At 42.1% G+C, this 12,939-nt stretch overlaps 1 long non-coding RNA gene across 1 annotated transcript; it reads left to right on the forward strand.

The window, feature by feature from the left end:
- The first annotated feature begins 10,401 nt into the window (after positions 1-10,401).
- Positions 10,402-12,209, forward strand: LOC122330711. Its single transcript, XR_006248068.1, has 2 exons — positions 10,402-10,786; positions 11,215-12,209. It is a non-coding gene; the product is annotated as an uncharacterized LOC122330711 (long non-coding RNA).
- The last annotated feature ends 730 nt before the right edge of the window (positions 12,210-12,939 follow it).

Genomic DNA, 12,939 nt, shown 5'->3' on the forward strand with positions numbered 1-12,939 from the left:
TTATGCCTGCATCCCCACCCTTTATTTTAAACAAATCCAGAAGCTTTGGAGTGTAGAGGTCCAGTTTTTGCAGAAAGGTTGGCTCCAGGGGAATTGTTGTTATCCTTCTGAACTCATTCTTGATCTAAGACAAAGAAAAGTAAATATAACACATTTAAGATTTAGTAGTCAAATAAAACCCTTTTTCCCAACCACACACACACATCATGCTATACTAATGAAATTAAAATATTTAATTGTTTTTAATGAATGAAATATGAGTGCCGAAGGTTATGAGTATCTACCATTAAGCCAGCAAAAGAGGAACTAAGGTTTACCTCAGATTCACAAAAAAGAGCTGGCCATCGTTCCATGAAATCTTTGACAGCAGGGCATTGATTAATAATTTCAAATCTTCGATAAGAGAAAGTTTTCTCCATCATCTCACCAATGACCTTTTTGTTGTTTTTCTTCTGAATTTCTTTGAGAAGATCAGCTCTCTCCTTCTCTAAAGTTTCTTTGGTTTCCCCAAATGGAAATGGAGGCAAGTAATTTACTTCAGCCTTCCGGGGTCTTTTCATGCCTTTGGGGCAAAACTTTTCATTTGTCTTCTTTCTTTTTAAAGAGTTGACTCTCAACTCTGGAAGAACAGAAGAAAGCTGACTGCCTCTTAATTTGGCTCGATAATTGCCCATCTTATATTTAATCCTTTGTTGCCACCCATACTGTCCATTAAAGGACCCTGGCTCTTTAAGGCATGGGTACTTTTCAATCAACATCTCTACGACATTCATAATCTGAACACCTGTTGGGTACGCAGTGTAACGAAATATTGTCTCAGCTAGTGTCTCAAGGACACTACTCGTTACTCTTGGATTGTTCAAGAGGGTGCCATACTTTTGGTAGGCTCTGTTTCCTTCTGAAAGCAAGAGCTCTGTATCAAATGAGAAAGTTGGTATTATAAACTTTGCCGGCGATCCTTCAGAACGGAATGAAGTGGAACTCTCAGATGAAGATAACAGGACAGTGTCTTGAGAACTGCTGGATCTGGAGTCTAGAGAACGAAATGATGTCTCACTTTCAGAAGAACATAGCACAATGGTGTCCTGAGAAGTGTACAACATTTCGTCTTGTTCTTCCACGGCACTCAGATTCAGGGTGATGGGTTCAGTTTTTACCACTTTTAAAGTACATTTATCCTGTACATCATCTATTGAGCTCAAGGTGAAAAACTGGCCCCCAAAGTCCATGTCTTCATACATCAAAGTAAAGCATTCCGGAAGATTAAATGTTTCTTTAATAACATGATTAAGGTCCTGAAGAGTACTGGGAATGCCTGAGGGCAGAACCAATTTGTGAATGTCATTCTCTTCAAAAACAATCCGCAGCTTTGCTGAGGTACACATCTGCAAAAAAAAAAAAACTGAAATTAAAACAATTAATTATAATTACCAATTTGTACACTATAGAATTAACTTTGATAATCATGCACCTAAAAAGAGGGGCAGATGTAGTGCTTTAAGGTAGTCAGTCGTCTTCCTGCAACAGTGTAAGGAGCCAGGGGATAGTAGTCAACCATTTCTCTATGCTCAAGTAACTGAATGTTTGCTGTGCTTTCCAACTCATAGCTCCTAAGGTGCTCATGGTACCATGTGCTAAGTAGTCTTACAACAAGGACCAGTTCATTACAAACCAAGATAGACTGTAACACCTCACAAAAGTCTGGCAAGTCTGCAGTGAAGCCATTACATAGCAACATTCCAGGTTTATAGTTGGTGCCTAAAAAGCAGACATTATTTGCAACATGTACCATTGTGACATTTGGATACTTATGTTGCACCAAATGTTTTATGTCATCCTTTAGGACATCCACAGAGACTTGTGAAGTGGCTGTGACTGTAAGTGATGACATGTTCAAATTTGATTCCTGGAGATGCAATGCTATCATGAGCTGGTGTTTTTTTGCAAGGGACAGTAGTATGTTTCTGAAACAGCCCGTTTGTCTGACAGCTTTCTTGAAAAATCCATGTTTAGCTTCGAATCTCATGGTCCACAAGGCTGCTAGAGGACCAAATTCCTGAATGAGTTCAGTATAGTGCTCAAGAAAGTGGTGTTTGGGAAGAAGCTTTTCTTGAGGAAAAACGTCCAGAAATCTGTGTCTGTGCTCAGAAATCAGAGAGTCAAGGTAGCAAATGCTCTGCTCTGTATGAACTGGGGCATTCACAAGTTCCACAATGTCTTTTAAGGTCATTAACATTTGCCACACTTCATCATCCTGAGGTACTTTCAAGCCTATCATGAGAGGCAAAGGCGCAAACAAACACCAATTTTCATGCGCATTTCCTCCTACAGACCGTTTTGTGGCAAAATGAGCAGGAATCAAATGTGGACGATTTGTTTGGTCACTCCACTTATAAGGGAACTGCTGAATGCAAGTGTTAAGCTCCTCAAGAGAAAAATATTTCTTCTTGATAAAGGCTTGAAATGACAATGCCAGTTCCACTGGAACAAGACCTTCAAGAAGGTCATGTAATGCATCTGGTGGGTAACCAGATGTTACATGAAAGTGATTAAGTTTCTCAGACAGTGCACACTGTTTTTTCACACCATAGCAAGGAGTGGAAGTAGGACTTGACAAAACTGTCTCAACATGCAGAGTGTGCTGCTCTTTATCTCTCCTCTGAAAAAGTCCAGATCTTACTTCTGTGGTCTGAAACTGGGACCTGTCTGCAAGGCAAAATCGGCAGACATGAGATCCTGTGAAGTTTTCAACGAATCCTCCCACAGAATGGGCTCCCAAATTATCAGCAACCACGGCCACCACAGTGCCCTTTATGATTTTTCCTAGACTTGGAATAAAAATACCATCTTTTCCAAGCTTTGAAGATCAGTTAACAGTGGCTCTAACACTTTCTGAAATCCAAATCGTTTTGTGTCATCTGCCTTACAGAGAATGGCTAAATTAATAGATTCCAATTTTGATCTTGCGTGTGCTGGAATGTTTCCTAACACCCAATAGACAGCAGTGATTTTGTGAATCTTGCAGAAGTTCCCAAGGGATTACACACTTCAAGTCATCGATGTACAGAATAAGGCTTAATCTCTCAACATCACCTGCAAAAAATTCATTTTCATGAAAGTGAGATCCATCATAAAAGGACTGGTATTTTGATGCACATCCAGTATTTTTTTGAGTGACTAGGTCCTTTTCTTTGATATTCTTCAAGACTTGCAACAAAGACTGGAGTATCGGAACATACTGGAATGTTCTATTGTCTTTACTGTCCAGTATATATTCCACAGGTTCAACAACTGAAAAATGTGTTTTCATAAATTCTCTCCTCTTATATGCTGTTGAAAAAGGTCCATCTTTCCCTAAAGCTGAACTGAAAGTGTTTGATTCACACAGATTTTTGACCAAATCTGAGATAACTGCTGGATCTATGTCACAGTTATGGCTCTTTAAAGTGGACTCAACAACATCTTTTAAAACTGGAGCAGATGCAGAGGAGGATATGAACTGAAGCTCATCTACGATTTGATCAATGCACCTGTTTGACACGTTGAAATTACTTTCCAACTTTAGAAAAAGTTGACCAAACTTCTTTTTTATAATGTCAGACAAATTATCTTGTGCTTCAACCAAAGTTTCATCCAGTTCTGTGTCATCCTCCGAGACCTCCGAATCATTTTTCAAAACAGAGGGATTTGGGTATTTTTTCAAGACTTCAGTTTTAAAATCTTCAAGTGAGTGTTTATTATGTTTCCTGTGTTTATGGGTAGCAAAGGTTGAATAAGTGCTTGTGTTGAAGCTGCAGTTTTTGAATACACAGCTCACTACCTCGTACCTTCTCAGATGGTTGTTAAGGTGCTCAAAATATTGCTTCTCTGAAGAGAATGACTGGGAATTGCATAGAAGACAACAAAATGAAAGCACCTCTGTTGGTTTGTCTGATTCTGTGTGGTGTCGGGACAAATGTACTCGAAGAGCATTAAATGTTTTAAATGAACAAGGGCAATCAGCATAAAGACAAGGGATCGAAGACTGACAGCCAAAATTTCCGTGCTTTAGTCGTAAGTGTTTTAAAAGTTGAAGTCTTTTGTTTGACTCAAAGCTGCATTTTTTGCATGACCACCTCATGCTGTGGCACCTGCAATAAACAATTGATTTGCATACTGCAACATTAATCAGTGTTGTATGTTGAGAAGTTAAGAAGTATTGCCAACTTACCTTCCGTGACCTTGAATGCTGTGTGCAATCTGTGGAACATATGTTAGAAATATTAATGTTAAAAATATATATTTTTTACAAATTTGAATAAACATACTTATCTTATTGAAATTTGACCAATTAATTTATTTTGGAACAACTACATTGTTTGCAAGTATAGATCATGGTAGAGTAAGACCGTCTGAACTTACTACTAAAAGTAACCTACCAGGGTGCGATTTGTAGGGGGATTGACTAATTCGCAAAATGCGCTATGAAGTTCCGGTTTGAAACCAATGATTCAGGAAAAGCGCTTTGAAGTCCAGTTTTGAATCAAATGATTTGCGAAACGTGGTTAGTTTGAAAAGTCGTTCTGAATCAAATGATTCGCCATACGTGATCCGTATGAAGCACTTCGAATCATGTTGCGCATATTGAAAAAGCTCGAAAACATTTTCCGTCAAATTAAAAACATTTCATGAGATGACACTTGCCTAAAATACGGATTTATCGTGTGCGTTGTTAACAGAACACATTAACATTGAGTTATGATTACTTGAAGAAAAAACGTTACCCTCCCCACCCACCCCCAACCGCTGCTTTTTCCGCAAAACACCCTGCGTATAACTTTTGTATGTTGTATATACTTTTAAATGCTTATCGATTTAATAAATACGACGAAAAAATTGTACTTTATGTGGATTAATATGGGTTTTAGCGGCTTTCTCCATCACATGTCAAGTTCTCGCTCGGCCTCGTAAAAGTTAATGTCCCACCCATCTCGGGGCTCGGCCTCGTGTTTCATTCTGAGTTCAGTAAATAACTTCAAAGTCTTTCTAATAATTCAAAAAGCATGCGAGGGCACAATTATTTATTCACATGAATAAACACAAGCCCTTGGTCGTGACGATACCATGACGATGTGTCCCACAAAGTTTGTTTTAAAGTTCACTGTACATTACAGTTCTCCGTAGATTAAATGTGTACAATACAATACAACTGTTTTCGACACAAATGGCGTTTGCTAATAACGAATGTTTGTTCGCTCATTAACAGTTAACGCGTTACCTCTCTAACCAACAGGACGCAGACAGCTTAAACGGATCTATACTTTTCTGCAAAAGGAATTAAATTGACAAATAAACAAATATTTCATAACTTACCGTGTAAAAATCACACCAGTCTTCGAGAAAATTGTCCGTTGCTTTCCTCTGCGCGCCATGAACTGAGGAATCAATTGAAGCATGTATAGCCTGTCTGGTTTAGTGGAGTAAGTTTTACTTAGGTTTGTCATTTTTTGCATGACTTCATTAGATAACGAAACACTAAGTAAATATTATTTCGGCAGTTGCATTTGAATTTACTTATGTATTCACGCACAATAAATGAAAACGAAACCTCAAGTAGCTTATTGAATTATTCATGACATTTTTAAGTAAAAAGACAAAATATGATTTGTTTGTAAAATGTACTTACATAATTTACCTTTTATTTACAAGTTCAAAAAAACATTTTTTACAGTGTACTATTAAGTTCTGTTAATTCTATTTCTTTTTCTTTATTAATCTAAGACCTTTATTTTCATGTTAGCACCTGTAAAAAGCTCAGACAAGTACTTTCTCCTGTAGCTTCAGCTCTTGGTGACCAAATAAACTTTTAATTAAGCCTCAACCACATTGTATGGTCATTTCACTGTCAAGTTAAACCTATCCCATTACATTATAAATGTTACGATCTAGACCCTAGACAGTTCGTAACATCCCGGCAGGAATCACATCTTGTCCCGGCAGGAATCACATCGTGTCCCGGCAGGAATCACATCTTGTCCCGACAGGAATTACATCTTGTCCCAGCAGGAATCACATCATGTCCCGACAGGAATCACATCTTGTCCCGACAGGAATCACATCTTGTCCCGACAGGAAGCACATCGTATCCCGGCAGGAATCACATCTTGTCCCGACAGGAAGCACATCTTGTCCTGACAGGAAACACATCTTGTCCCGGCAGAAATCACATTGTGTCCTGGTAGGAATCACATCTTGTCCCGACAGGAATCACATCGTGTCCCGGCAGGAATCACATCTTGTCCCGACAGGAATCACATCGTGTCCCGGCAGGAATCACATCTTGTCCCGACAGGAATCACATCTTGTCCCGGCAGGAATCACATCTTATCCCGGCAGGAATCACGTCTTGTCCCGACAGGAATCACATCGTGTCCCGGCAGGAATCACATCTTGTCCTGACAGGAATCACATCTTGTCCTGACAGGAAGCACATCGTGTCCCGGCAGGAATCACATCTTGTCCCGACAGGAATCACATCGTGTCCCGGCAGGAATCACATCTTGTCCCGACAGGAATCACATCTTGTCCCGACAGGAAGCACATCGTGTCCCGGCAGGAATCACATCTTATCCTGGCAGGAATCACATCTTATCCTGGCAGGAATCACATCTTGTCCCGACAGGAATCACATCTTGTCCTGACAGGAATCACATCTTGTCCCGGCAGGAATCACATTGTGTCCAGGCAGGAATCACATCGTGTCCCGGCAGGAATCACATCTTGTCCCGACAGGAAGCACATCATGTCCCGGCAGGAATCACATCTTGTCCCGACAGGAATGACATCGTATCCCGGCAGGAATCACATCTTGTCCCGGCAGGAATCACATCTTATCCCGGCAGGAACCACGTCTTGTCCCGACAGGAATCACATCGTGTCCCGGCAGGAACCACGTCTTGTCCCGACAGGAATCACATCGTGTCCCGGCGGGAATCACATCTTGTCCTGACAGGAATCACATCTTGTCCTGACAGGAAGCACATCGTGTCCCGGCAGGAATCACATCTTGTCCCGACAGGAATCACATCGTGTCCCGACAGGAATCACATCTTGTCCTGACAGGAATCACATCTTGTCCCGACAGGAAGCACATCGTGTCCCGGCAGGAATCACATCTTGTCCCGACAGGAAGCACATTGTGTCCCGGCAGGAATCACATCTTGTCCTGGCAGGAATCACATCTTATCCTGGCAGGAATCACATCTTGTCCCGACAGGAATCACATCTTGTCCTGACAGGAATCACATCTTGTCCCGACAGGAATCACATCGTGTCCCGGCAGAAATCACATTATGTCCCGGCAGGAATCACATCTTGTCCCGGCAGGAATCACATCTTATCCCGGCAGGAATCACATCTTGTCCCGACAGGAAGCACATCTTGACCTGACAGGAAACACATCTTGTCCTGACAGGAATCACATCTTGTCCCGGCAGGAATCACATTGTGTCCCGGCAGGAATCACATCTTGTCCCGACAGGAATCACATCTTGTCCTGACAGGAATCACATCTTGTCCCAACAGGAAGCACATCGTGTCCCGGCAGGAATCACATCTTGTCCCGACAGGAAGCACATTTTGTCCCGGCAGGAATCACATCTTGTCCTGACAGGAATCACATCTTGTCCTGACAGGAAGCACATCGTGTCCCGGCAAGAATCACATCTTGTCCCGACAGGAATCACATCGTGTCCCGACAGGAATCACATCTTGTCCTGACAGGAATCACATCTTGTCCCGACAGGAAGCACATCGTGTCCCGGCAGGAATCACATCTTGTCCCGACAGGAAGCACATTGTGTCCCGGCAGGAATCACATCTTGTCCCGACAGGAATCACATTGTGTCCCGGCAGGAATCACATCTTGTCCTGACAGGAATCACATCTTGTCCCGACAGGAAGCACATCGTATCCCGGCAGGAATCACATCTTGTCCTGGCAGGAATCACATCTTATCCCGGCAGGAATCACATCTTGTCCTGGCAGGAATCACATCTTATCCCGGCAGGAATCACATTATGTCCCGGCAGGAATCACATCTTGTCCCGACAGGAAGCACATCATGTCCCGGCAGGAATCACATCTTGTCCCGACAGGAATCACATCGTATCCCGGCAGGAATCACATCTTGTCCCGGCAGGAATCACATCTTATCCCGGCAGGAATCACATCTTGTCCCGACAGGAAGCACATCTTGACCTGACAGGAAACACATCTTGTCCTGACAGGAATCACATCTTGTCCCGGCAGGAATCACATTGTGTCCCGGCAGGAATCACATCTTGTCCCGACAGGAATCACATCTTGTCCTGACAGGAATCACATCTTGTCCCGACAGGAAGCACATCGTGTCCCGGCAGGAATCACATCTTGTCCCGACAGGAAGCACATTTTGTCCCGGCAGGAATCACATCTTGTCCCGACAGGAATCACATTGTGTCCCGGCAGGAATCACGTCTTGTCCCGACAGGAATCACATCGTGTCCCGGCAGGAATCACATCTTGTCCTGGCAGGAATCACATCTTATCCCGGCAGGAATCACATCGTGTCCCGGCAGGAATCACATCATGTCCCGGCAGGAATCACATCTTGTCCCGACAGGAAGCACATCTTGACCTGACAGGAAATACATCGTGTCCCGGCAGGAATCACATCTTGTCCCGACAGGAAGCACATTGTGTCCCGGCAGGAATCACATCTTGTCCCGACAGGAATCACATCGTATCCCGGCAGGAATCACATTGTGTCCAGGCAGGAATCACATCTTGTCCCGACAGGAAGCACATCTTGTCCTGACAGGAAACACATCTTGTCTTGACAGGAATCACATCTTGTCCCGGCTGGAATCACATTGTGTCCCGGCAGGAATCACATCTTGTCCCGACAGGAATCACATCGTGTCCCGGCAGGAATCACATCGTGTCCCGGCAGGAATCACATCTTGTCCCGACAGGAATCACATCGTGTCCCGGCAGGAATCACATCTTGTCCCGACAGGAATCACATCTTGTTCTGACAGGAATCACATCTTGTCCCGGCAGGAATCACATTGTGTCCCGGCAGGAATCACATCTTGTCCCAGCAGGAATCACATCTTGTCCCAACAGGAATCACATCGTGTCCCGGCAGGAATCACATCTTGTCCTGACAGGAATCACATCTTGTCCCGACAGGAATCACATCGTATCCCGGCAGGAAGCACATCATGTCCCGGCAGGAATCACATCTTGTCCCGACAGGAATCACATCTTGTCCCGACAGGAATCACATCTTGTCCCGACAGGAATCACATCTTGTCCCGGCAGGAATCACATTGTGTCCTGGCAGGAATCACATCTTGTCCCGGCAGGAATCACATCTTGTCCCGACAGGAATCACATCTTGTCCCGACAGGAAGCACACCTTGTCCCGGCAGGAATCACATCTTGTCCCGGCAGGAATCACATCTTGTCCCGACAGGAAGCACATCATGTCCAGGCAGGAATCACATCTTGTCCCGACAGGAAGCACATCTTGTCCCGACAGGAATCACATCTTGTCCCGGCAGTAATCACATTGTGTCCCGGCAGGAATCACATTGTGTCCCGACAGGAAGCACATCTTGTCCCGGCAGGAATCACATCTTGTCCCGGCTTGAATCACATCTTATCCTGACAGGAATCACATCGTGTCCCAGCAGGAATCACATCTTGTCCCGACAGGAATAACATCGACAGGAATCACATCTTGTCCCGACAGGAAGCACACCTTGTCCCGGCAGGAATCACATCTTGTCCCGACAGGAATCACATCTTGTCCCGACAGGAATCATATCTTGTCCTGACAGGAATCACATCTTGTCCCGGCAGGAATCACATCTTGTCTCGGCAGGATTCACATCTTGTCCTGACAGGAATCACATCTTGTCCCGACAGGAAGCACATCGTGTCCCGGCAGGAATCACATCTTGTCCCGACAGGAATCACATCTTGTTCCGGCAGGAATCACATCTTATCCCGGCAGGAATCACATCTTGTCCCGACAGGAAGCACATCTTGTTCCGGCAGGAATCACATTGTCCTGGTAGGAATCACATTTTGTCCCGGTAGAAATCACATCTTATCCCGGTAGGAGTCACCTCTTGTCCCGAAAGGAATCACATCTTGGCCCGACAGGAAATACATCTTGTCCCCATAGGAAACACATCTTGTGTCACGACAGGAAACACATTTTGTGTCACGACAGGAAACACATTTTGTGTCACGAAAGGAAAACGTTGTTTCCCAACATCAAAACACATCCTCTTCTGGCAGGAAACACATTGTGTCCCGACAGCAAAAGCATTACATGGTGTTAAAACACCCCAATGTGGTAACGTTTTATTTTAAAGCCCAGTATCTAGCACCTGAAGAATATTTTGCTAAAGTGCTACCTATTTTCTATAATATACCTAGGTTTAATGTCCAGTACATGATATTATTTTAATGCTGCATTGTGGCTGGGCAGGCTTGGATATATATCATTAAAAGTCTCTTCTTGTGTTCATCTGCATTGCTCTCTGAAGCAGGGTATTTTTTAGAAACAGAAAGGGACTTTCCACGTGACGTTTGAACATTTCCGGCTGTATGTGATGTCTGACACTGACTGACTCGAGAAAGGCTTCAAGACACTCATCTCTTCTTTCGCAGCATCACCACCAACAGACTGAAATCAAATCCTGTCGTGAACGTGTCTGTAAGAATCAGACAGGAGCCTCCTCTTCTGAAGGTTGGTGATATTTCTATTTAAAGCAATCTTTGTCGTTCGTTATGAGAAAAGGATGGTTGAGAAGTGGCATGTTATCAACATAACCCATATATTCATTTCTGTCATTCTATCTTCTTTTAAATGAAGAATACAAACAGAATACAAACTACAGAATACAATAATGCCGTGTGTACAGTCATGTGATGTAGTCTGAATGAGTTTGGTTTGTCCCTGCCTTAACAAAAACCAAACTAACTCAATCATTCTTGTTGAAATGATAAACATATATTTAATCATAAATACATAGGCTCTGTCAGAAATTGCTCTTTATTATTAAACATCTATGCTAATACATTTTCCTAATAAGTCATGCTGTTACTATTTTTATGGTCAGTCTGCATAGAGCTGATCTCAGATGAATTCTGATATGAATCTCTTCTTCTCTGCAGATGAAACGAGAGCCGCTGCACAAATCTGTCGTAAAATAATCAAATAAACAGCGTTTAAGTGAAGCAACATGAGTTTTGATCATTCCTCCACCATGTCCCAGCCTTTAGTAGAAGTTTGTCTTGAATGGATATCGTGGATGGATATCAGGCTCTGATCTATGATTATAACATCAGGGATATACTGGTTTGGAGAAACTTAACTGTGAATAAATAACAGCAGGATTCAGTGCTCACACAGTATGAATAACACTAACTTTGGAGATTATTCACGCACAGCTATATATTTTACTATCTAGTGTGTGACTGCCGCCTCATTCTGGATGGTTTCTGGACATGGATGCGGTCACGAGTCATCTTCACTCAGGGACAGGATTGAGACGAACTCCAGAAGCGAGGAGCTGTGTTTGACTGATTTATGTGGGATGTGTTGGAGAGACCTTAAAGTTGTCTTCTGTCTCTGGTTTACTCTGTTTCTGGTGTGTTTTCCTGATCGAGCTGAGTGGGCGTGGCAACACATGCTCGGCAGGAAGCGTTTCTGCGTCATGCTTTGATTTATCTGTTCTCTTTTTATTGATGTTACAGTATTGATCTGCTTAAACCCTTGTTTTTGTTTGCTAAATTTAAATTTCTAAATCGTGTTGTAAGTCAGGAGTTGAAAAAAATGGCCTTATTACAGAAAGAGCGGGAAATTGTGAATTTAAGGGAGAGGTGTAGTAAAACTATCGAGGGCTTTAAAGATAAGGAGTTAAAATGATTTGTGCACTGCTATAGATGATGATCTATTTTTCTCAACCTGCATTAAATATTAGGGTTTATTTATTAAAATTGTTCAATCAAGTAGCTTTAAAAGAATCTGAATTCTTTCTTAATGCCCATTTTATCAATTGAATAACCTAGAATATTTATAGCATACTTGATTGTCCCATATTAGTCAAAAAAATCTGCCACATGTTTGAAACGTCATTTTATAAAAACTGGGACGACAAAAATTACTTTAAATTATTCTTAACACATTTGAACAATATTTATGCAAAATTAGATGCAAAAAATAAAATGTATTTCAAATGTAATTTAGATCCGTATTTTATATTATATTTTGATTAAAATCCCCTGTCACTGACCTGTGAGTGAACGTCTGAAACCACAGATTTTCCCTAAACTCTAGTGATTTCAGTCTTGAATTCATCAAAGAAGTCAAGCCCATCATTTCTCACGACTTCAGCTGGAAAACCCCTTAACCTTGTTTTCTTCTGGTTTTGAGAAAGTAGAAGAAACCAAGATCTGCTTTAGAGAAATGAACCCAAGAAGAGACAGATTATAAAATTAAGCAGGCTACTGCTGGTATAGAATATTTAAATTTATGCTAGTAAACAAATACCACTGAGCCGTCGAGTTTGTTTTTGATATATCATTTATATCCAGTGGAAACATGACTGCCGCTGCATATTTTGAATCATACACGATAAAATCTGTGCCTTTAAATATATTTCTGCTCTACTGTTATTATGTACCTTACTGTACGTTTCACTGCAGTTTCAAAGAAACGCCTAGAAAGTGTCGCTAAAACACACGTCAAATATGTCACATATGGTACGCTTTTAATACATTGGCACGTATTAGTGATTATCTCGCTGCTTGCTGTTTGGAATTCAGAGATATGGGAAGTGCTCTATTATGTCTTCATGAATCACAGCAGCACTTTGTGTAGAATAAAGGAAGTAAAGC

The sequence above is a fragment of the Puntigrus tetrazona genome, chromosome 3, assembly GCF_018831695.1.
Source record: "Puntigrus tetrazona isolate hp1 chromosome 3, ASM1883169v1, whole genome shotgun sequence".
NCBI classification, from domain to species: Eukaryota; Metazoa; Chordata; class Actinopteri; order Cypriniformes; family Cyprinidae; genus Puntigrus; species Puntigrus tetrazona.